The sequence below is a fragment of the Tympanuchus pallidicinctus genome, unplaced genomic scaffold (assembly GCF_026119805.1).
Source record: "Tympanuchus pallidicinctus isolate F22 unplaced genomic scaffold, pur_lepc_1.0 scaffold27, whole genome shotgun sequence".
Taxonomy (NCBI): Eukaryota; Metazoa; Chordata; class Aves; order Galliformes; family Phasianidae; genus Tympanuchus; species Tympanuchus pallidicinctus.
In genome coordinates this window covers 8,484,623-8,508,539 of record NW_026294744.1, presented here as the reverse complement: position 1 = coordinate 8,508,539, position 23,917 = coordinate 8,484,623, and the positions used below count along the sequence as shown (strand labels likewise).

General features: G+C 38.6%; 1 protein-coding gene across 12 annotated transcripts in view; it reads left to right on the top strand.

Moving 5' to 3' along the window:
- SOX5 (SRY-box transcription factor 5) overlaps positions 1–23,917 on the top strand; it is a 637,700-nt gene that overhangs the window by 511,796 nt on the left and 101,987 nt on the right. The gene's annotated exons all lie outside the window — the stretch shown is intronic.

The following is a 23,917-nucleotide window of genomic DNA, read 5'->3' as shown; positions in this document are numbered from 1 at the left end:
TCATTTTCAAAATGGTCCAATTGTCCATATTGTCCAAATTATTCCTCAGATTTTAATGCTACTGTTACCTGGAGGCAATTAGTAGAGCCTTGAAATCTAGACTGGAGCCAAGCACAGCACCCTGAACAGTTTTGTTTCGCATTTACTCCTTTCTTTCCTACCATGTTCCACATTTATGTTAACTTGTCTTAAAAAAGAAAAAAAATAATAAATCTAAGTATGTGTAGGTCACTCTTTCATCATGTGTAGTCGGATGCTGGACTTCTGCTGTCCTTTGAACACAATAAAACTAGTAAATCATGACAGTAACAGGAATGTTTACTTAATATTCTTACTTCTCTCTCTGAATTTACCTGGACTCAGAGAACAGAATCATGTGACAGAGCTTCGTGTGTAAAAAGCCTTGGCTTGTGTGGGATATTGTTGTAATGATGATAGTAATCTGCTACAAATTAACTTATTCCTGAAGCTCAATTGTCAAAATGAATTCTGTCAATCTGTACATTCATGTGAAAGGTTTTTGACACTCATAAGGATGAGGATGGCTATGAAATATGTACCCAAATTTGGTTTCACAGCATCATTTTCTCTCTGTTTCTCACAGTCTGCCCAACAGGCTTTTAAGCTGTTTCTAATGCCAGAACTCGGGGATCACAGGGAGTGGTTTGGGTTGGATGGGACTTTAAAGATTTTCTAGTTCCACTTTCCCCACTGTGGACAGGGTTGCCAACCACTAAATCAGGCACTAGATCAAGTTGAGTAGCACACCATCCAACCTGGCCTTGAACATCTCCAGTGTTGGGCTGTCCTCAGTTTCTCTGGGCACCCTGTGCCACTGCTTCACTACTGTTAGAATAGAAAAATTTCCACCTACCATATGATATAGATTTCTCTTTTAGTTTAAAATCTTTCCCCCTTTTCCTAACACTATCAGACCACGTAAAAAGTTGGCTTTCCTCTTGCTTATAAGCTCATTTTATGTACAGCAGTGCTGCTCAGTGTGGTGTCCCTGGAGCCTCCTCCTCTCCTGTCTGAACAAGTCCAGCTCCCTCAATCCTTTTTCATAGGAGAGATGCTCCAGCCTTCTGATAATCTTTGTGGCCTCCTCTGGACCCACTCCAACAGTTCTACATCCTTCTTGCATTGGGGGCCCCAGGCCTGGACACAGTACTACAAGTGGGGTCTCACAAGGGCAGAGTAGGGGATCCCAATCTCCTCTCTCACCTTACTGGCCACCCCACTTTTTATGCAGTCCAAGATGCCACTGAGCTGCAAGTGCACACTGCTGGCTCAAGTGTCCAGCCTTCAAGTCCTTCTCTGCAGGGCTGCTCTCAGTGAGTTCTTCTCCCGGTCTGCCATCATACCTAGGATTGCCATGATACAGCTGCAGCACTTTGAGCTTGATCTTGTTGAACCTCCTTAGGTTCACCTGGGCCCACTCTTCAAGCTTATCAAGGTCTCTTTGGACACTATGCCTTCCATGTATCATATCAACTGCACCACTCAGCTTGATGTCATCCACAAACTTGCTGAGGGTGCACTCGATCCCGCTATCTAGGTCTGTGATACAGGTGTTGAAGAAAACTAGCCCCAGGATGGGCCCCTGGGGGACACCACTTGTCACTGACCTCTATCTGGATGTAGAGCCATTGACCACAACCTTATGGTGCAACCATCCAACCAATTCCAAACAGGGATGCTATGGACTGAAGGAAGCTTCCTGAATTGGAGAAGATGTGATTAAATTGAAACTTATTTGCCCAATTCTCATTCAGCGTTATCCTCATTGAAAGTGTGCTTCGAATAGCAGTCTGTATTACGCCCAGCGTTCATTCCTTTTATGCCACGCAAAGCAAACAGTGGTAAAAGGCAAGCTACAATAAAACCAAAAAGCACCTGGTGTTATCTATTCCCTCTTGAGAGCTCCTGCTGCTTTCAGTATGTCTGTGTGCAGCTGAGTAAAAGAAAGATAGCAGTGGGATTATTAGTGGAGAGAGGAGTTTAGGGGAGACATGAAAAGGGGACCAGTTCTTGTTCCGGTTCCCTTTTTTCCCATGCAGTTAAAAAGAGAAAAATGTTGAAACATGTTGCTGTCAAACTCCTTTCATTGGTCTCTTTTTCTCAGAAAAGTTACCAGTGGTTTCATTCATAAGATGATCTTGAAGGTTGTTTCACTATCACTGGGATATAGTTAAAGTATTTTGTAAAGAGTACCACTCAAGTGTAAAGAGATGCCTGGTAGGAAAAATAAGGCCCTTGCAGAAAAAGAACAGCAGCCCATCAGATCTTGCTTTTTCAAACCAGGCAGGTTTCCCCATGGAAAGATTAATTACAGTCAGGTTTGGAAGACAGCCTTGCTGTGTTTTTTTCTTCTAACATTAGAAAAGATAAAGGGGGTGATTAGTGTGCACAAAGCCTCTGATCAAACCAGCACTGAGGTTTGTGACAGGAGGTTCAAACACTTTATGGATCACTGGTGCTGACAGGTAGATCACACAGGCCTTAAACAGATGTTTAGTGAGAAGATGAATGTGTGAGATCTCAAACATGCAGGGCTCCTAAGCCAGGCCATAATAGCCTGTGAAGCATTTATAAAGCCTTTTTTTTTAAAAAAAAAAAAACCTGTCCTACTAAAAAGGAGAAATTAAATTTTGGATTTTTTTTTTTTTAATTGGAATTATATATGGCTAGTATTCAAAGTTGTTAAACTTTTTCTTTAGGAGATGAAGGCTATTCTTTTGGAATGTATGACCACAATTTGCCCTCTCTATAAAACTGTTTCTGTGAACCAATGAGTGTGTGTGCTCTAACGAGGTGCATATGAGATGCTCAAATGGAATAGAGATGTATTCAAATTAAATTACAAAGGTCTTTGTACCAGACAGCTTCAGAGACAGGGTGCTTTTTATTGGCTACGTATACTGTGTAGGATATACTGCATCAACTCAGTGATTTAAAAATATAACAATTATTTAAGGCTTGCTAACTGTATTTACTAGACCTCTCCAGGTCTCAGAGAGAGTCTTGTATCAGTGCCATTTATTATGAAATTTTAGAAGTTCTGCGCTTCATTTTTAGTACCTTCTCAAGAGAAATTTGATTTGCACTTTATAAGCTTGGAGTCCTCACATTTAGAGGTGAGAATGTCCCGAGTGGGGGACCAGTGGAAACCCTCCTTATCTGGCAATATATTAAGACCTTAGCAGAATGTATGATGAATGTCAGACACCTGGAGGGATCTATTCAATTTAGAAATGGGCTCAAGCCAAAAAAAAAAAAAATAAATCAGAACCCGGTCTTAGATTTGAGCACTCGGGGTTTCAGGGATTTGTAGACCAAGGGTTTAAACTATGTTGTATAAATAATCAAATTACAGTATTCGGTCTGGGCGTGGATTATAAGAACCCCCAAAAACTGTGAGTATCATTTAGGGTTTGATTTAGTTGGTCTGGAAAGCCCTCATCCACACTTTGAAATCTCTGCCATCAACCTTGACAGTAATTGGTTCATGAGGATTTCTTGCTTATTTTTCCCACATTTACTGATTTTTAGGTCTTTTTAAAGAAATGTAAAAGAAAAGGTGTTTGTAAGCAACTTCCCAAGTTTGTGTTGGCTTTTTTTTTTTTTTTTCCTTCTATGAGAGTAGGGCTGCCTGTTTGAATGTTTCCAAGAAAGTATTGTTCTTATGTGACAACAGGTCAGAAAGACTCTGCATTAATTACACTAACATATGGTTATTAACAGATTCTAGCTCAGGGAGCAATACTTTACAATGTTATCTTCCACATAGTCAGATGTTAGCCATATTGTCAGTGCTGGCAGCTATTGTTTCACTCATTTACTTCACAGAGCTAATTACTCCCTAATAATAACTTTACCTTGGAGTTTTTCACTTGCTTGTGCCAGCAAACCTGTTCACACTACATATGCTAATTATTGGCACTTATTCATTATGTTAAGATAGCTTTAAGTTCAAGCTGTGCAGCCTGGCTTTCGGTATGGAGCCAGCTGGCTGCAAAGTTCCACCTTTTTTTTTTTTTTTTTAATTTTAAACTAAAGTCATTAAAAGTTTTAATATGGGCCTATCTGGTTCACTTTACAAGATTCAGTCTTTAAGGAATTCAGACACGTACTCGGGTACTCGCGGACAATTACAAGTTTTTAAGGAGTTCCCGGTTTTCTTGAATTATTTTTCAGAGCTTGCGCCGAAGCCTTTTCTGTTAAGTGGATTGTAAATTCATTTGTAATTTAAACTGCAAGAAAATTTACCAGGATTGTTCTTCATTTTCCTCCTTCTTCTACCCAATTCATATTCTTTGCCTACTTCATTCAATCCATATACTTTCTTCACTGGGAGTCTCAGCCTTTTCAGTCGTTGATGGGGTGCTCTTTGTTGATTTTGCTCCTCAATGTTCAAGGGCCTAAAGCATGAGCTTTGTATGGATGGATTGACTGATTTGTCCTGGACTCAATGTAAGTACAGAAAATCAGATCATTTAGATTTGCAGCCTAAAACAGACACATTTCAGGGGATTCAGTCTCTTACTGAGACTGAAAATTGTCAGTGATCCTTTTTCACACTCTAGTATAGTGCATATTCTCATAAAACCCAGAGAAATGTGGTGTCTTCTGAAAATAAAATACTGTCTTTGATTTGCATGAAGCGTTTTATGAATACCAACTAAACATCTACATGGGAATCAAGGACAATTGATTGCTGCTGCTGGTTAATGTTGTATTTACAGCATGGGGTGTTACAGAACTGACTTACAGCTCTGGCTCTTGAAAGTCCTCTGTCAGATCCTCATCTAGTGTAAATCAACGTTAAGTACATTTTCTCTATCTGCTGAACTGGTCCTACATTTTTGAAGTTTCTTAAATGTTTGTTTTCCAAGATGAGGTGAATCTATGTAACATCCTATTCACTTTCATCAGTAGAAAGAGTTGACTGAAATTTTCCATGTGTTCTTACATGTACATTACATAAATATACATACATTCATTCAGTTTTGGAAAAAGAAGATCCATTTCTGCCTCTTCATGAGTGAAAAGCTTTGAATTCTATAAGCTTTTGAGCTACTCTGACATTAAAGGTTTATTTTGAATTGTGATCTAGCTAACTTTATTTAAAAAAAAAACACAAAAAAACCCACGCACCCAGAAAACTGCTGTCTGGCCACCTTTTTGGTGTCCACATTACATACGTTAGGATTTATAAAAATATTTGTTGCCACAACATCCTGTGTATTCTTTTGCAGCCCTGGAGCATTAGGTTCTGTTTTACTGCAGTTCTGCCTCAGTACAATTCCAGTGATAGCAATGAATAGTTGGAATACAATTCTTAAGGACAAACTTTTAGTTAATCTGTAATAACTGATTGTTACGGACATCTGCAATCTATGTTATAGAAAGGCCAGAGCTTGGGATGGGGCGTATTTATCCTGTCCTGAACCAACTCAGAGCTATGAAGACAAGTGATATGCAGGAGGTCAGATAGGAAGGACTCCAAACTCTGCTCCTGGCACTCTGCTCATGCTGTCAGTGACGGCTTTGCGTAAGGGAAGGCCGATAGAGTAAATCTAGCAGTAGTTCACACTAGGTCAGAGATGGGCTTCAATTGGAAAGAAACTACAAATGAGTTTTAAAAGCTGATTCTCAGCTTTGACCCATGAAGATCATAGAATCATGAAGTTATTCAGGTTGAAAAAGGCCTTTAAGATCATCGAGGCCAACCATCTACCTAATGCTACAACAGATGACTGTTTGGTGCATCATCAGGTGAGGTTCCAGCTCACTTAAACCAAGGGGAGTACGGGGTGCTGTATCTATCACAGAACTCATTGAAAGGAAAGAATCAATCATTTTTAGAGAAAGCTTGAACTCAAACTTCCACCTGTGGTACAGCTTGTATGGGAGTAGACTTCAACCTGCTGTCCAAAAAGTGGAACCTGAAAGCTGGATCTGAATCCACTGTAGATATTTGTATCACCAACAAAATATTCATATTTATGCGAGGAACTAAAGTGAGATAGGGCTGCAGAACCTGTATTGGGAAGCCCTTGTAACATTATAGGGCTGTTGCTGGAAACACTAGTTTTGAGAATAGTGTGAAAGAGAACCTGGACAGCCTGTGCTGACAGTTAGATTGATCTTCTAGTTAGTTTTCCAGGATTAGAGATGGTACTTCAAGCCTGGTGAATGATGACAGGGGAAAGCCAAGCATTCCTGCTTTTCCTTCCTAACTGCTGTGTCTGTGCTGAAAGTTACTTTCCTATCTTGTTTCCATAACTGTAATTAAAAAAAACCAAAACAACAGTTGTGGAATTCACTGAAAGGGGAAGTAGGTGTCTAAATGGGAATTTCTGGAGGTAATATTAGTATCAGTGTACATCTGGCTGAGAGAAAAAATAGGAGGCTGCAGTTTATTCTATCAGGTGCTTTTATGTCTGATGAAACGGGGAAAATCTACGGCAGCTGGTATGGAGAGATGAGAATAAAATCAACTTGTTAGCAATCAAGGAAAACTTCATCCAGCAAAAATGCTGTGAGAAAAATCTTAGGAAATTGTTTATATTTTTTCAGGCAGTTTCCTCGAGGAAAATTATGAGAAAACACTTTTATATTTTTTCTTCTTTTTTATTTTTGTTTTTTAAATAACATCTTAGCTCCTGAGATATTTGGCACTCTTTGAAATTTCCTGGAACCCAGCAAACTATTCTGATGTTCTTAATGCACCTGAGAGTAGCTTTCCAAACATGCCTTTCCTCGTGTTAGATCTTGCCAAGATCTTCCAGATAAACTTGGTTTGAAATTTCTAGGACACAGCAATATGGAAGTTAAGGAGCCCATAAAGGAACACGGGAAGTACTTCCGAAGTATGATTAGCCTCTATTTCTAAGTCTCATATCAGAAAAAGATCTTGGCCAAATCTGCAAGTCAGCTGGAAGAATGCTCTCTGGCAGCTGACAACCTGGGAAGACTTTGGAGGATAAACAACCTCTTGTGAGATGAGGGAACCAGTCAGAAATTGTAATGTAAGCATTTATCTGTGCTTTGAGTCACGTGCTTTGAACTCTTGGGTTTACAGCAGAAAAGTTGCTCTGAACTATGGACAGCCTATCTGTGTTCTCATTCGTGTTTGTGAGAAAGGAGTAAGCTGTAGACTGAAACAGTAGGGAGGGCTTGTTAAATAGTACGTTTAGGAGAGGATTGCTACCTGCCACCTGTGTGTTATAAGTTATTCTCAGCTGATAGCACTAAAAGGTTTACGCTACCAGATATTGTAAAATATTGCATGAAAGTTGTGTTTCAGAAAAAAAAAAAGAAAACACAACAAAACATCAAAAAATAACACAGCAGCTTAAGTATGTTTTGGAGCCTTTTAGAAGAAATGTTGGTATATATTTTTGAGTCCCTCTCTCTGTGAAAGTGGTTCATGTCTTTCCAATATAACTGCAAAACACACCTGAGATAGCTTTTCTGTAAATAAGGTTGTGATTGGAGTCTTCAGTAGCTTGATGGCTTCATGCAGGTGTTGTGGGTCACATTAGGAAACTGTGAATCCTCTCCTGTTCATTAAAAAAAAATATATAAAAATTATGTTGTCCTTCCTGGGTTACAAAACACAGAACCTCAGAATTCCCTCTGTGGTAGGACTGAGTGTGGATACTACATCTTAATAATGCAATCAGGAAAGTTGAGAGGGAAAAGGCACATATCTATTTGCAGAGAAAATGTGTTTCTCAGAGGTGGGGGTTGTACAGTTCTATCCCTGCTCAGGCAGGAGAGAGTGTACAGTGCAAGTGAAGCTATCAGAGGTGGTGATAAGTACTGTTTATATTCTATTTTAATTTTCCCTTGGGTATCACCATCTTTTGTATGGTGCGTGCCTATATGCTTGCATATGTGTGTGGACTCCTGGGTGTGGGGCATATGTTTCGTGGGTACTGTGTGTATATATATATGTGTAAATATCAGTACACGTGCACATACACATTTACATTTTAAAATAAATACCAGAAATGAGATACATAGATAGCTTCCCTCACTTGCTTGTGTGCTGTGTGAGACGTGTGCACTCACATCTACTGCAGAAATGTGTGTTTATGATTCTTCATGGGTACAGATGATGCATGTGTGTATACAGACCAACGTACACTCACGTTGCAAAGCATTAGTCCTGTGTGCTTAGACCACAGGACTCACTGTTGGCTTTTGTTAGAATATCAGCATAGATTTCTTGTAAAATACTTAATCTTTCTTTTCTTCTGAGGATGTATTTCTGGTTTGAAGTGAGATGTAAAGGAGATTCATTCCAGTGGTTGACTGAGGAAAGGCAGGTCCCTGGAAAAACCAAAGTATGCAGCCCGATCAACCTGTGGGTGTGCTCTGCTGGCCCTACCTTTCACTCTGTAATTTCAAGCTGTGGCAGGTGCTGTCAGGTCATTCTCTGCAATATATGCCATTCTGGGAGAGTGCCAAACCACAGCAGTTCTTCGGGCAGGCTTCTGAGCAAAGTGTAGGCATCCAGCATTAAAGTAAACCGTTTGATTAACTGAAGATTTTTCTTCATGACTACTGAGTGACACAGCGGCAGTTTGAATCTTGTCATTCATATTATCATTTGTCTAAAAAATGCCTTTGGAATGCTGCTTGCCACCAATATCACTAAGCACAGTGTTGTAGTCTGAGTCCGGGTCTGGATCAGTGCACTGTTAGATTTGGAGTGTTGGGACACTGCCTTGTCAGCCCCAGGGGATCCCAGGACAGCGTCTGCAAGCGGAGGACTTACAGACACCCAGCCTGCAACTAATGGCAGCCGGTGGCTCCAGAAGTGGCTGCGCACCGAGTCAGAACGTCCAGCTGTTCCAGGAAGGATTACCAGGGCTTTAATGGAGAGCACAGATGGAATCAGTACTATTGTCCAGAGCATTCCGGGGCAGGGGCTAAAATGGGAGGAATGATCAGCAGAGACCTGACTGGAAAGAAAAAGAAGAGAAAAAAGAGTAAGAAAGAAAGAAGGGGGAAAAAAAATCCCCTTGTTCTTTAAAAAGCAAAGGGATTGATGCTGTCCAATGGTGAGGTGCAGAGGAAATAGTTCCCAAAGCTTCCTTTCATGGTTAGCAGGCATTGTAAAGATGGCACAGGTCATGTGCAGTATGCAGCTGTTTAGAGGGTCTTACAGAACTCTTAGGGACTTAGCAAGGCCCATTATTCAGGGCTCTAAGGCAGTTTTACTGGATATGGACTACTGCAATTGTATAAGCTCTCCATTGTGTGAGTACTAATTTAGAGTGCTACCATAAGCCAGCCATACAATCCACGCTTCCCGTGAATGAATGAGTCATCTTGATGAAAGGGCTCAGAGCACACAGCCCTGACTTTTAGTCTTAAAGGGACCTGATGTGTTCAGGACGTATCACATTTTAATGAATAAATTCACTGGCAAAATATTTTCATTTCAAATTTCTAAAATAATCCTTTTCTTTTTAGTGAAAGGTATCATACCGAAAGATTTCAGATAGGTTTTCATTTACTGTATCACGTTAGACTATTTGTAGTTAACCGTTTGTTATGGGATATTAAAGTGTTGCTAATATGATCATGAAAACATAGCAGGTTTCTAGGCCTCTCAGTAAGCCAGCAGTTCACATCCTAAATCATTACTTTAGGTGCCAAGGAGTCCCATGATTGTTTTATCAAAAATATTTGGTTGCAGGAATGCAGCTGTTTTTCATTAATGATGTCCTTGCACATACATAAGCAACATGTTGTTATAGCACTGTTGGCTTTTTACTTCCATGCAGAGAATATTGAGAGTGCCACTAGGTCCGCCAATGCACTTGCACTGTTGCTTGCTAAAGTCATTCTCTGTAGAGTTCTTATCTGGATGACTTATCTGACCAGACCAGGTCCAAAAAAGGAGCATTTGCTTTCTGATAACAGGAGACTTAGCTTTTGGGAATATCTAAACTGAGGGATGCAAGAGCTTTCCGAGTTCATATGCACATCTTATCCAGCCACTATTCCTAGAGATCTTGGAGGAGCCTTTGTTCCAATAGATGGTATGAAGCTTTGAGGGCACCTAAACACCTAAACAGCACCTGGTGGTTTGGTCTGAAAGTTTCCTGTAGTTCACTTCTGCATCTGCCATGGAACTGCTCCAGTGTAAACGCCTAAACTCTTAGTGCCTGCATGAGGCTCATTCCAGTACAGAATAAGGCAGAGCAATGTCAGCACCACCTGAAAGGCTCATCCAGCAGACATGGTGCCTGAATCATATTGCAGTATCATAAATACAGCTCTCCCTTTCTAACATGCAGCAGGGTAGTCCTTGCTTTTTTTGTGCAGTAGCCTCATGAGAGTTTAGAAGTTTCCCAAGAACTGGAAAGAACTGGAGCAGGGCTTCCGTTACCTTAATGCAGTTCACATTGTCTCTCCCACATCTCAGAAGAGAATTCTTTATGTGTGCTGTAGCTGTGTGTGCAGCTTATGTATGTAGCTGTGCACATTCTGATGTGTGCTGAAACTTGCCTTCATGCAAAAGATTTACTATTAATGTCATAAATGGAGCAAAAAAGTATTATCGCAGATCACTATCAAACTGAGTATGGCATTTGAGCCTGTATTCTACTCCGTAGATCCCTGGCTGTGTACTTTAAAAAAAATAATAATTAATGTTATCTTTTTTAAGTTATTTCTGCCATATACCATTGGGATTGATTTTGTATTAACTTCAACACGAAGTTTCATCATAGAACATTGGAATCATAGACTGGTTTGGGTTGGAAGGGACCTCAGGGATCATCAAACTCCAACTCCCTGCTGCAGGCTGGGCCGACAACCTCCACATTTAATACTAGACCAGGCTGCCCAGGGCCCCATCCAACCTGGCCTTGAATACCTACAGAGACAGGCATCCAGCCTGTTCCAGCACCTCACCACTGTCATACAAAAGAACTTCTAAAGGTTTTGCCCTTAAGAGAATAAATCTTACTAGAAAGTCCCTTTCCTGAGTAGAATACTACTTAAAAGCTAAAGACATTAATAAACAAACAAACAAATAAATAAATAAATGATTTTGTTTTCATCATGTTTACTGATGGTTTCCTCCTTCTTTGCTCTCTGTATCAAATTAAGTTTATTGAGTCAGCTTTGTTTAATTAGTTTAATTTTACTTGTTCAGCAGCACTGTCAGGGTTGTACTTTCCAGATTCACAGCTTTGAGTGTAAATATTCCCCGTGACTGGCAAGAGGTAGTACAAACAAAAATGGAAGAGACATTATTAAAGTGTTTTTATTTTCCGAGATAAAATGCTTCCAGAACTTAAATTTGGAAAAGAAAATTTATAAGGAAGTTGACAGTTAACTAACTTAAATCTGTTCTTATTGAAGAGTCAGAATTTTCATCTTTTTTGCAAGTCAGGTCTACCACCTGAAGCATATCAAGTATTAGTGCCTAATTTTATATATATACTTTTTTTTAAAATGCCCACTCATGGTAAATGTTTACACAATTGTTTATCTGACAAAAATAATGGGAATTTCAAATAAATCTTCGTATCATAGTCATGTCCATGAGCAAGTAAAGACTATTCAGAGGCTTTTCCTGCACTGCAACCCAATTCTGTGGCATCAGGTGCTCTCAGTTCAGACATGATCTGAACCACGGGGCTTATCAGGTTCCACAGTTCTCTTGGACCTGTGCCTGTCCCATGCTACTATGAAATAATACTGCCAGTTTGCATCAGTGAACCTGAGCAGAAAGCCTGTGATTTCTAGTTGCACCTAAAGTCCAGCTCCAGAAACTGTGTTCTGGACTAAAACTTTATTCTCATTGTTGAATAGTGCTTAAAGGGAACTCAGGGATAATTTATAGTGTTTCGGAATAGACAATATTAAGAATAAATCAATTTATGAAATTTCTTTTATTGCTAAGCAGAAGTGGATAGAAGTTAACTTCAGAATGACCATGATTTATGCTTAAAGGTGGGTAACACCACTGTAGTATTTGTGAAGCTTTTTACAGTACTGTTATATCCTGCTTTCCCAGACTCAGTACTTCTACCTTTCTCTTTAGTATGCAAATGCACAATTAAAAGCATTCAACAGATAGAGATGAATAAGCTAATAAATTGTGCCGCCAATAATTTATTTTCATTAACTGGGGGTATGTGGAAGAACCTCAAAGAGAGAAGTGATGCTGGAAAGTTGTAATAGATATGAATCTACTAACTGCCTTTATGTAAGACAATAGATGTTGTGAATATTCTGCTTCCTCTCCAGGCAGTGAGCTAGTATGGTTAACCAAAATTGTTGAGTAATTGTTCTGTGGTTGAGAACAAAACGCTGAATTAAACTGTTCCCAGCACAATAATTGTGTGATTACAGCATTTATGTTGCTGGCCAAAAGAACAGTCATTAGGTTTGGAAGACTTACCAAAACCACAGGCTCAAAAAAAAAAAAAAAATGCAAATCACATATAAATTGTCCTGTAATACCTACAGTGGCTCGAAAATTGTACTAGCAGTAGCAGTGTGGTATGTGTATATTTAAAGGCAAGCAATCCAGAAAAAAAAACAATTGTGCATTCAAGAACTACTTCAGACTAGGAAGAAAATGCACCAAGATTATTTATTTTCATTATGTTGTACGCCTCCCTGTTTTGTGAAATCCTGCACTTTATATATTACGCGTATATTCTGCTCTGTGAATGCTGTTATGTTCTTCCCTGCTACATACCAATCAGATATTGTCTGGGAGTTGCAAGGTTGGTTGGACTCCCACACCTAACTAAATCTTGGGCCAAACCAGTTCAAAGAGCAACATGCAAGGAAGGCAGGCAGCAAGTGTTTATCTGATCGCTATAATCTACCAGTAATATTAAAAATTGATTTATGGTGATAGGTGCTCTTGTGGGGTAGACGATTTTCTTCTCCACTGCACAGTCCTTATCTAGAAATGCCAAAGAAACATGTGTGCCTAATCTTTTCTTTTTTGCCTCATGTTGTTTTTTCCTCATACTTCAAATATTAAAGGTGGAGGAGGAAGGTAAAGAGGAACTGAAGGAGACAGCTAAAAAAAAAACCAACACAAAAAAAAAACAACAACAAAAAAGCAATCGATCACAGCTTTTGTACCTGTGATTTAGTGTGGTAACAAGCTGCAGGATTTGGATAGCTGACTACCTGTGCACAAAAATGGAATGGTCAGATATCTATACTCTCATACTGTATCTACAGTTAATTGTACTTGAAATTAGATTCCTATCGCAAAGCTGCGGGCCCAAGATGAGAGACTGTCTTCAGACTTATTAAAAAATGCTCTCAAATAAAACTTCTGAAAAACATTTTTGCATGAGTATTTTGGTAATGAGGAAAAAAAGAAGCATTGGGACATGAAAGAAAGAGCGACTGTGTATATACTTAAATGCTCTTTCTTCTGCATCTTGATTCCTTTTTACCTTTAAAATTGAACATGATGGTGAAACTAAGCTCTATTAAAGAACAATTCCACTGGCAAAAGGGACAGTCAGAAACAAGTCCAAACAGCTGAAAGATTGAAAACAGGTCTTTATTGTGCATGTCCCTGGGCAGTGATTAGCAGCTATCCAACACTACAAAAATATTTTCCATAGAGATTTCTACTAACATTTGGTATTAGTTTTCTTGGCCATTTGTCCATCTTATTTAAGTGCAGGAGTTCATAAGATCATGTAGAAAGCAGTAAAATGCAATAGAAAATAATAATGATAGTAAAATATCCTCTTTAGGAAAGAAATACATTGAGTTGTTGTAGCAACTAGTGCTCTGAAGCTGATGTCACTGGAGACCAGCCATACATTGAAACATGTATGTGATTTAGTAATAATAAAAAAAAAAAAGTGGAAAAAAAGAGGACACATTGAAAGGGTTTAATCAGTGATTTAAGTGTAAGATTCCCTGAGCAGACCCGTTTCTGCCAAAGACTACGCTGATCAGGCCATAAGGAATATTTCTTTCCCTCTACAATATTAGATTGTACATTAGAGTGTATACTGTTTTATTAACTGTGTCCCTCAGTCTTTCAACTTTAAGAAACCAGGAGTGTACAGACTTAACATGTGGAATATACTTCGAGTCCTTTATATGCATTTTTTCTCTCTACATAGTATTACTTTAAGTAAATGACTTTGATAAGGCTTTTGTGTTTATTTATACCATTGCACTTTTCAGGAACTGAATAGTTTTTTAATTTCTGCCCACTACATGATATTAAAGAACCCATTTCTTGCCCACTGCCTATGCATTAAAATTGTTATGTATGCTTCAATTAATGACATTCCACTTGTCAAAGAGGTAATGAGTGAAAAATATATTGTGAAATCTTAAGATTTTGTTTGAAAGAATACCTTTTCCTCTCTGTATAGTAATATTATCTTAAATCATATTAAGGAAATTGACACAGAAACCCCACAACCAAACAGATAGCTGTTAGAAGGCAGAGTTATGGTTATCTCCTTGTCTTCTGAGCCAACTAATTTGAGTAAGCAAGATTTCTGTGCTCAGAATTATGAAAGTAGAATATGTTTTATATTATTTGATGTGACTTAAATATTCTACTGTAATTATATGTAGAATAATTACAAGAAATGTGTCATGGCTTATAATGAGTGGAAATGAAAGAGCTGAAATAGAAGACCATATAGTATCAATTCTGTGGTGCAAGAGCATTACAGGGGGAGCATCCCTGGAGGGAGAAAGGAAAGCTGTAGAGAGCAATTGCTTGCTGTTTGTCACAGTAGGGATGAAGGAAGACCAGGGGGAGAGATGGGCTGGCCTTTTAAGTCCTCTCCATTCCAGGGAAGTAGTACAGCACACCCACCAACTTCCTGTTTTATCCTCACACACTTTATAGTCCCTCATTCCATTAAGCTGTAGTTGAACCATGAGATGATTACTGCTTTTGATTCACAGCTTTTTTGCAGGAGTGGCCTGGGTCATTAATAAAATAATGAGTTCTTTAATGAAGGCAGTTCACTATTAAGTGGCTTAGGCCTTAGATATTGATCTGTTCATGAATTTGTGTCAAAAATGAGGTCATGGCACTTGCCTTCATCTGTACATCTTTTTAAAGCCAGTGGTTTTCATATTAGATCTGTTCTATTTCAGAGATTAAAAAAATATTACTGCAAGTTATGCATAAAAATGATTTTTACTTGGATTTTAATATTCAGACATTGAAAAATCAACAACAGGTAAAGGAAAGAGTGTAAAGATGCATCTGAACAACCTCATATGAGAAAAAATATCAGTTAGTATGTACAAGTAGTCAGTAGTTAGTATGCACAATGGCATCAGCCTTGCTCTTGCCATCCATTTCTTCATCTTCTGGGGAAAAGGACTAATGAAATCTTTGAATTAAGTAATACATAAAATACAATTCTGCTTCTGATTCTGCAGGAGCCAACACTTAGTCAGTGAAGTGGCCAGTGCAGTGAATGGAGCTCACACCCCAACAGCAGCTGCACTACTTTAGCCTAAGAGCAGGAACTACAGATAGAATAAATGAATCTTTCCTAACCTGGAAATGGCCTCGGACAGCTTTATTGGCAAACATTTTGTGAGAATACAGTGAAGTTGGTCAAGTTGGCATCCTTTGCATGAAAAAATTCCCAGGAGTACCTCTGGTGTCAAAATAAGTCCAAAGGTACCTCGAAAGCAGTGAGGAGAGCAGGGTGGGGCATTCCTCCTAGCTAGCAGGATTTATCTGTCAAGGGGGAGGAAGACTTGCTGTCCATCATGAGGTGTAATACTACAATTTATTTCTGTGCCCAAATCCATCAAATTACAGCATTCACAGAAGTTATTAGAAAGGCAGTTTTGGATGATTCTTATTCCTTTCCTGCCCTGTTCCTACTTCCCATGCACTAGTGCTATGCTGTGCTTCCCTTTCTTTCTTGTTCTTGTAGTGTATGCAATGGTTAATAATCTTAAGATTTGCAAAGTAACCATGCATACATTAAAAAAAAATCTGCTCTTACCAGAAAAATCCTCTAGATCCTGCACACTTCTTCTTACTGTCATACTTGTCACTCCTATTTCCAACAGTCTGAAAAAAGAAGGAGCTCCTACGTAACACAGAGCTGACACAAACTGTTCTATTTGCTGCTCCCTTGTCTTCTGCAGCTGTAGTTAATATTGGACTTTCCTTCCAGAGTTCTTTTGATGGCAGTCTTTGATAATGTTGCAGAAAGAATTTTTATCTGGTAGAACATGAGCACTGGGTATACCAAAGTAATTTTGAGAGAGAGGTGGGCTAGCACAAACTCAGAGAATGCAGCCACTCTATTCTCTTTAAACAGAATGTGGAAAATCAGGAGGAAAATATATACAACATATACAAAATATATACAGGTAACTTCTGGAATGCTGATACAAAAAACACTAAGGGAAGCAGACTTATTTTTGTCTCTGATTCTTTATTGCATGTGGAAAAAAAAAAAAGTTCTTTATAATTTGAATAATGACACTAATATATAACAGATCAGCTAACTGTAAAAAGCAGTCCACATGTGCAGCTCAAGAAATTATCCTACATGCTGTCTTTTAAAACACATCAGGAAATCTCACACCTGTTTTCTTTTCACTGACAAATGTTTCACTGAATAGCTTACTGCTACAGCGATCAGCTCTTGTCCTGAGCTCATTGGGAAAAGCATTAAACAAGCATCTGGGAACGGTATGCTCCATCATATGCTGTGAGGCAGCATCAGTAATTAATGTAAGTTAGGCTTTTCATTTTGAAGGGTGTGACTTTGCAGATAACTCTTGGTACGTAGCAGTGACATTTGGGAGCAAGTTGCTATTAGCCAGCAAATATACTGAGTACAATATGTCATGTAAATCATTAGTTGTGACAGTCACAGGTTGGTGGCAGCTTTCTGCTGTAGTCTTTGCTTGTCTAGGAAAGGTACTGTACAAGATGACTGGGTACTTAGAGGCTGTGGCATAAGAAATATAGTATTTATGTGAACTTTAACTAAGGTGAAATACTATAAGTCTGGCCCAGACATTGGTCAGCCTACCTCTCAAGCCAATTTTCTGTCCTCTGCTGACATTATTCTTATCATGGAACATATGGCTCAATCAACCTAACAGTGGATCTTTTTTCTCTTAAAAAAAAAAAAGAAAAAAAAAGAAGGAGTAAATTATTTTGAGTTTTGCTCCTGAGCTGCAACTGTCTTTGATTAGAAAGGATTCTTTTGAGAGTGGTCTTCAGTCTTCCAGTGTAGCTGCCACCTGAATTACAGTGGCTTGCCCTTAAAGTTCTGTTTCTGCTGTAGGACCCCCAACTAATGGATTGTTGCTGAACCTGCAGCAGCCATTCTTGCATGAACTCTTAGACTTCTGTCTTAAAAAGAATACTGGAGTGAATTTCAGTTTGTGTTCTTTTTCTTTCAGATGGCCTCTTCCTTTTTCAGTTGGGCTGTTTGTGCAAATGCCTTCATGGCAGAATTGCCGTGTGAATAACTTCCATGCTAAGTGGCATAAGCCAGAGTACTCCTCATTGTACATCATCCTCAATGGGCAAAACTCATGCTATTGCTTTCCCCTTCTCTGCATGCTTTTTCTGTGATAAATCAAATATAAAAGAAGTGTTCTAAAGTTATTTTAGTTACACAAATGAATAATACTGCTTTTTTTCACCTCAGAAGTCCCATCCAAGAGATGTTCTGTAATGCAAAAGGTCCTTTTGACTCATACCCTTCCAAGTGCTGCTGAAGGTGTTTGTTTCTCACCAGTGCATTTTGTTCTGTAGTATGTGGTAGAGCAGGAAAGCCTTCAGAAGCACGTTATTGACATGAAAACAGCTACTGTCTGTATTACTTGGCAGTTTAAGGCACTTCTCTGCACTTAGTTTAAAAGGCTAAACGTGTGTTCAATTTGGTAATACTTAAAGACTTTATGATGAGATAAATTTGAGACAGGTGCTGGTAGTGACACCTGGATTCTCTTGCAAGACTGAGCAAAGACAGAATGCTTCCAGCCCGGAAAAGCCTTGCTTTGTAATAATATGAAAAAATGTTTATACAGTTCTCTGAGCCGCAGTTGAGTTTTCCTCAAAGTTTGTTCCTGATGTTTTCAGCAAGGCAAGGAGCGTTCATACCAACTATTAGCTTGTTAGGGATTCTGTATTCTGTATTCTGTCTCTGTATTATAGCAAGCTATAGCAAGTTTTTCCAGACTATAATTCCAAATAAAGCTTTCCTCTGCTAGTGGAGTTAAAGTAATACATTTTTGTTGTTGTTGTTTCTCTGCCTAAATAACCTTTCTTATTCTTCTTAAAAGATTGCCAGTATGAGGGCATCCTTTTCTGTGATAGGTATCAGTGTTTATACACAGCTATGAGCAGTGAGTTATTACTGTGGAATTAGCTGGTGTGTTCAGGCAGGATGAATTTTGATACATACTGCTATTGATTGTGCGAACCTCTTGCATAGTAAAGGGAAGAGTAATATAGGGCTGATATAATTCACTGCAGAAAAAATCTCAGGTAGAGATCAAGAAGAAACATCAGTCAAAAAAATCTTGTGTCAGAACCGCTCTACCACTACGTCTGGCAGTTCAGTGAGCTCAGCAGTGAAGGCAAAGCATTTGGTCTTCAGAGCAGGGGGTAGGGCGAGTGTGCTGTCTGTCTCCTTTGCAACTCTTTTCCTTGGCATGCATCTTCTGTTTTTGCTTCTTAAGCACTCTCCAAGCACCCCATAAAAAGCCACCTCAAACTCACTGGGATGGGAAGGTGATCCTTGTATTACCTGGCTAGGCAGATCTCTTTGCTGTATAAATTTAGGACATGCCAGTGTCAATTTAAGGAACTGATTTAGAGAATGAGAACAACATTTTCTTTTCTTATTTTAAACGTCACTGTAAGGGAAAATAGCAGATTGTAGTTATATGAGGACATATATTTTTACTTCCCTTAAGATAGATGTGGGGAGGGGTGGGAGAGAGAGAAAGAAATGGCCAACACATGTGCTAATTGAGGAATCCAGTCCCTCAGCAGAGTGTGTACCACCAGGAGCCAAGTGTTTCTGGAGGAAGAGGGACTGATGCAATTAAACATGTCATTTTTGAAGGACATATTTATGTCATTGCGTGGCAAAAGTACTTTACATTCTTATACACAAAGCAGAAGAGGTACTTCTAAAAAAGTCATGGGCAAGAAGTTACTCATACAACAGTTGAAAGTTAATGGAATCATTCAAGCACATCCATGGTTCTAGAAATGTAAAACTCAAACGTCTTTGAGCAGTTGACATTAACTCCATGGAAAATAAAAATTAGCCACACTTGTACTTGAGAAGCCACGTAGGAGATCATTTCAGTAGAGATGCTCATATAGTTCCTGAAGGACATCCTTTAAACAGCTCAAAGGTAGAGAACTGTTCAGAGTTTTGTCAGTTTGCAGGGAAGGGAGTGCTGCTTTTTGCTGCCGTCTTATTTCACACTGAGTAATTTGTTCCTCCGTCACCAGTCTCACTGAAATTGATAGAACTGCTTCTGAAGTACTAGAGGTGGGTGGAAGATCAGCATTCACCCCTCAGCGTGAAGTGTTATACATGGATGCCAGGAAATGTAATGAAATACTTACTTTGGAGAGAGGAAAACTTACATGGAAGTTTATGATAATAAACATTTAATGAGCAGCAGCAGAAATGAAACTGGTATACATGTATGAGAATAAAATAACTAAAAATAATAGCAAATATGCTAGGGGCTTGTACTCGTTGAAAGTATGGGTTTGTATTACTTGAGAAATATTATGAGCCTGCTGGATTAAGCAAGAATCATGTGAGGGGGAAAACTTTGAACTCTTAATTAATGACTGTGTCAAGATGCACGGGCATCAAGGGCCAAAATAAGGTTATGTGTGTTATCCCATTTCTGAGATTTCCTAAGCTTTCGATGCTCACCTTTGCAACCTACATGTTTCCTTAACTTTTTTTTTTTTTTTTTTTTTGGTAGCTATTTATACAGTGCCATTTTACAGAAAATGGAGTAGAACTGCAATTCAGTTGTTTGCGATCTCAATTTACACAAGTCACAGCAGGAGCTAGTAGCAAACAGTAGGGGTAACTGTTAAAATCTTAGTGCTTAGGTAGCTGTGGTAACCATAGTATGTTCCTAGGAGTAGGTAGGAGACCACAATTTAAGCAGAAGTGTTAATTACACTTATAATGAATCTAGGAATGTTGGGAATCCCGCCTTAGCTACACGGAGTGCGCTTCATTGTGTGACTGCATTTGTTATGGTCAGGTCACAAAGGAATCATACAGATCTGTCAGGATGCTGGCCTGCGCTTCCCCATCTTGATTCTGTTCCAAGTTTAACAGCAAATTACTTTTGATAAGGATAAGTCATTTAATGTCAGATTTTCAAGGATGCAGAAACGAGAAGAGACTCAGAGAGGCACCTCCCCCAAACTGAAAATCTCTACAGGCAGCTCTGGATGCCTCAGTTTCTCACTTGCACAGTATATCAGTGGTATGTCACCTGCTCACACTGATTTTCATTGTTAAGTTTTTTGGGCCTACTCTTTGTGTCATTTTAGTGACAAGTATGAAGAGTCCCTGATTTTGGTTTGGACTCCAGGTAAAACTTAGTTGCAATTCTGGCTACTCCTAAAGTACTTTGCCATTACAAAAGATGATTAAATGTATTCCTTGGGATTAAGAGAAGTTTTGCTTTCTTGGCCTGTTTGAACTCTTGTTTATCCTCTTCCTTAAGGGAAGAATTTCTCATAAGCTAAATATCAAGTGGTGTGGTTTTCCTTCCTTCCTTGCAGCATGGTCTTCCTTGTTGCCCCAAATTATTTGTCAGAGATACGTGAATGAAAGTACAAATTCCTTGAGCAGTGAACTGATTGTATAGAATGCTGCAGCTCTCGTAACATTCTGCTTATTTCTTTGTTATTTTGTATATGTCAGATTCCTTTTCTTTGCATAACATGCCTCACAGTTTGTCGTGCAGTACAAGAATACTTCTGGTTAATCTGATATGTGGTGTTGACATTCAAATTGAAAGTAAGAGCAGGGCACTGTGTGATCAGTTAACATCACGACAATAATATGTGTAGTGAAAAAACAGCCCCTGGGAAGATCATATCTGTATTATCCAGTCTAACATAATAAAGTATTTAAGAAGTTATGAGGTGAGATTGTAGCTCATTAAATCTATTGAATCTATTGTGAGGATTTAAATTAGAATCTTTACCTTCAGGAAATTACAACTCAGGATAGATAATCATGCAGAGAGACTTGCGAGTGGAGAGTCTTGACAACTGTGTGCATTTTTAGATTGCTTCAGATGTATTTTGTCTACATATGTATGTCCGTTAGCAGAACAAACCAAAAGGGCCAAAAGTAACTCTGATTTGTAGTCTATTACATTGAAATTAAAAATGAAGAAGTTACTATTAGGGAAACTTTGGCAAATATGTAAACTATGTAGCAAAAAAAAACCCAACAATCATTTGTGAGAGATGTTAACTGACTCAGTAATAGCTAAAAATAAAAGAAAGGAAAATACCTTTTGCATAAAACACAGAAGGAGGGCCTTCTGTATCCTGTGCCACTTGAAATGGTTGTATCCTAGCAATTTTAGGTAATAATAATAAACATACCAAAAGTTAAAATGTGGTAGTTAAATAAGCCGTAAAAATATGAGTAATTTGTATTGATTGTGTCAGGTAATCGGATTAAAATAAAATAATAATTGCACTTATTTGTATTTGGAAGAAAATGAAGTGTAGCTGTTCGAGTGGTGCTACATACATTCCATCCTGGAATGAAAATCATATTGTTTTGACTGCGTTATTTCTGTATCCATGCAAACGATCCTCATCACTCTATAGTTCTTACCTCCTTAACACAACTGGGGTTGTGTTATTGAAATTAGTGGGTCTGAAGGCTCTATGGAGAGAGAAAGGGGAGCAGTGATTTGAAAAAAATGAAAGTGCAGTCAGATTTAAGAAGAAAGGGCATTTTTTCCTGGTAAATGTTTTCCTAAATGGGAAATTTTCAGTGTGGTGTTTTGTTCGTGTGTTTGGCAGTCACTTGGAATCAAGTGCAGACTTGTGCTACATTGTGGGCTTGGCAGTGACAATTTGTGTGTGTGTGGTGCTTTAGTTATATTAGCCCTGGAGGCAGAGTTAACACTTGCAGTGGGACAAGAGTATTTGCAGTCATCAGAGAACTTTGCAGTCAGCTTCAATAACATCATTTCATTTTTTTTCACTTTTTTTAACATTTTTTTTGGCAGCAAAGCTCTTAGTAGAACCATCTGTCTTTCTATTAGTGTTTTTGAGTCCTGTTTTGAAGCTTCTTTGCTTGGCAAAGTCACTTTCATCCTTGGAAACCATTTAAAAAAAAGTTCTGTGGCTTTTTGCCGAAGAAGAGTACTATGCAAAAATTCCACACGGCTGTTCATTTTTGTTCTAAAAGAATACAGTTACTTTGTCTTCGTCTTTCTTTAAAAAAAAAAAATATCTCAAACAGGAAAAGAAAAGAAGAAAAAGCAGACATTGAACAGTTAGTTCTAGGGTAACAGTGTTTATAGAGAAGAAGTCATATTTTGTATGTTTTTTATCTTCTGCAATACAGTGCGTGTGCCTTCTAGTCAACAGGATGAGAATAGAAAGAAGAACATGGAAGAAACAAAAAATGGATTGAGTTCAGTGAGCGGAGCTGTATCTACTCTAGCTTTGGTCCCAGTCTTTATCTCCCACTGCAAATACTTCCATCAACAGCACTCTTGAAGTCCATCTTTGCAAATTGCTTCAGGCCATAAGGATGCAGGCAGCACACACATAGGCGTTGACAGGTCCTGCAATAAATTAAGAGGTCACTATCCCGAATTTCTTACCACTTTTCCTCTTTGTGGCAGTATTGGCTGAAGTGAGACATCTTCTAGATCTTCAAGAGATTGGATTAAAATAAAATTAAGATGCTCTAATCTGAACTGTGGCAGTCAAGGAGCTAGTTCTGCTCTGCAAACAATAATGAAGGGAGTAATACCTGCCTTTGGCTAAAACTACTTGTCTATCAATACCCTAATTTTGTTTGTTAAGGCAACCAGCCACAAACTACATTTTAGTCTTTGATAATGGATCTATACCTCCAGTGTCTCAGCTTTGCAGCGCCATTGCAAATCTAAGATGACCTCTCTTAAAAATGACTAATTCTCTGCTGACTGATCTCCAGAAAAGTTGTATTTGTCAGTGTGGTGTTTTTAAAAAGAAATGAAAACCAGCTATTTAACAGTTTAATCTAGCAAACCTTGTGTTCTTCATCTGTGTGAAATACAAAGACAATGTCCAGTTCTGCTAGTTAAAACCCCTGCAAAATTTGGTAATAGCAATAATATTAGATGCCGTGCTATGGCATACTTCCAGTTTTGATGACTAATTTCTGCATGTCTTAAGTCCCCTGCAGTATCCACTTACAACATAATATTTTCCATTTCCTGGCTTACATGGTTGTGTACAGTTGCTGTGCAAAGTTGAACAGCTAACACTTCAGACATAGCTGTGTTGTGTTTGTGAATAAAGTCTCCACGTTTTTTCTTACCATCTGAGATATTATTTTTTTGTACATACCTGTGAGTGCACACATATGGGCAAAAAAAAAAAAAAAAAAAAAGTAAAGACAGTGCTGTACATCAGTTTTTCACATACTCTTACTTCTGTGTGCTTGGATGTTTGCGTTTGGGCTCAGTCAGGACAAAACCTACTATTTGAGACAAAGATATTGTTACACAATACAGTAAGAGAAAAAGAAAAGGCCACCTTGCAGTCAAAGAGAATGGAAGTATTGTGGAGTGTGGGGGCAGTAATTAATTGGGATGTAGGTAATTAATTGGGATGTAGATTCCACAT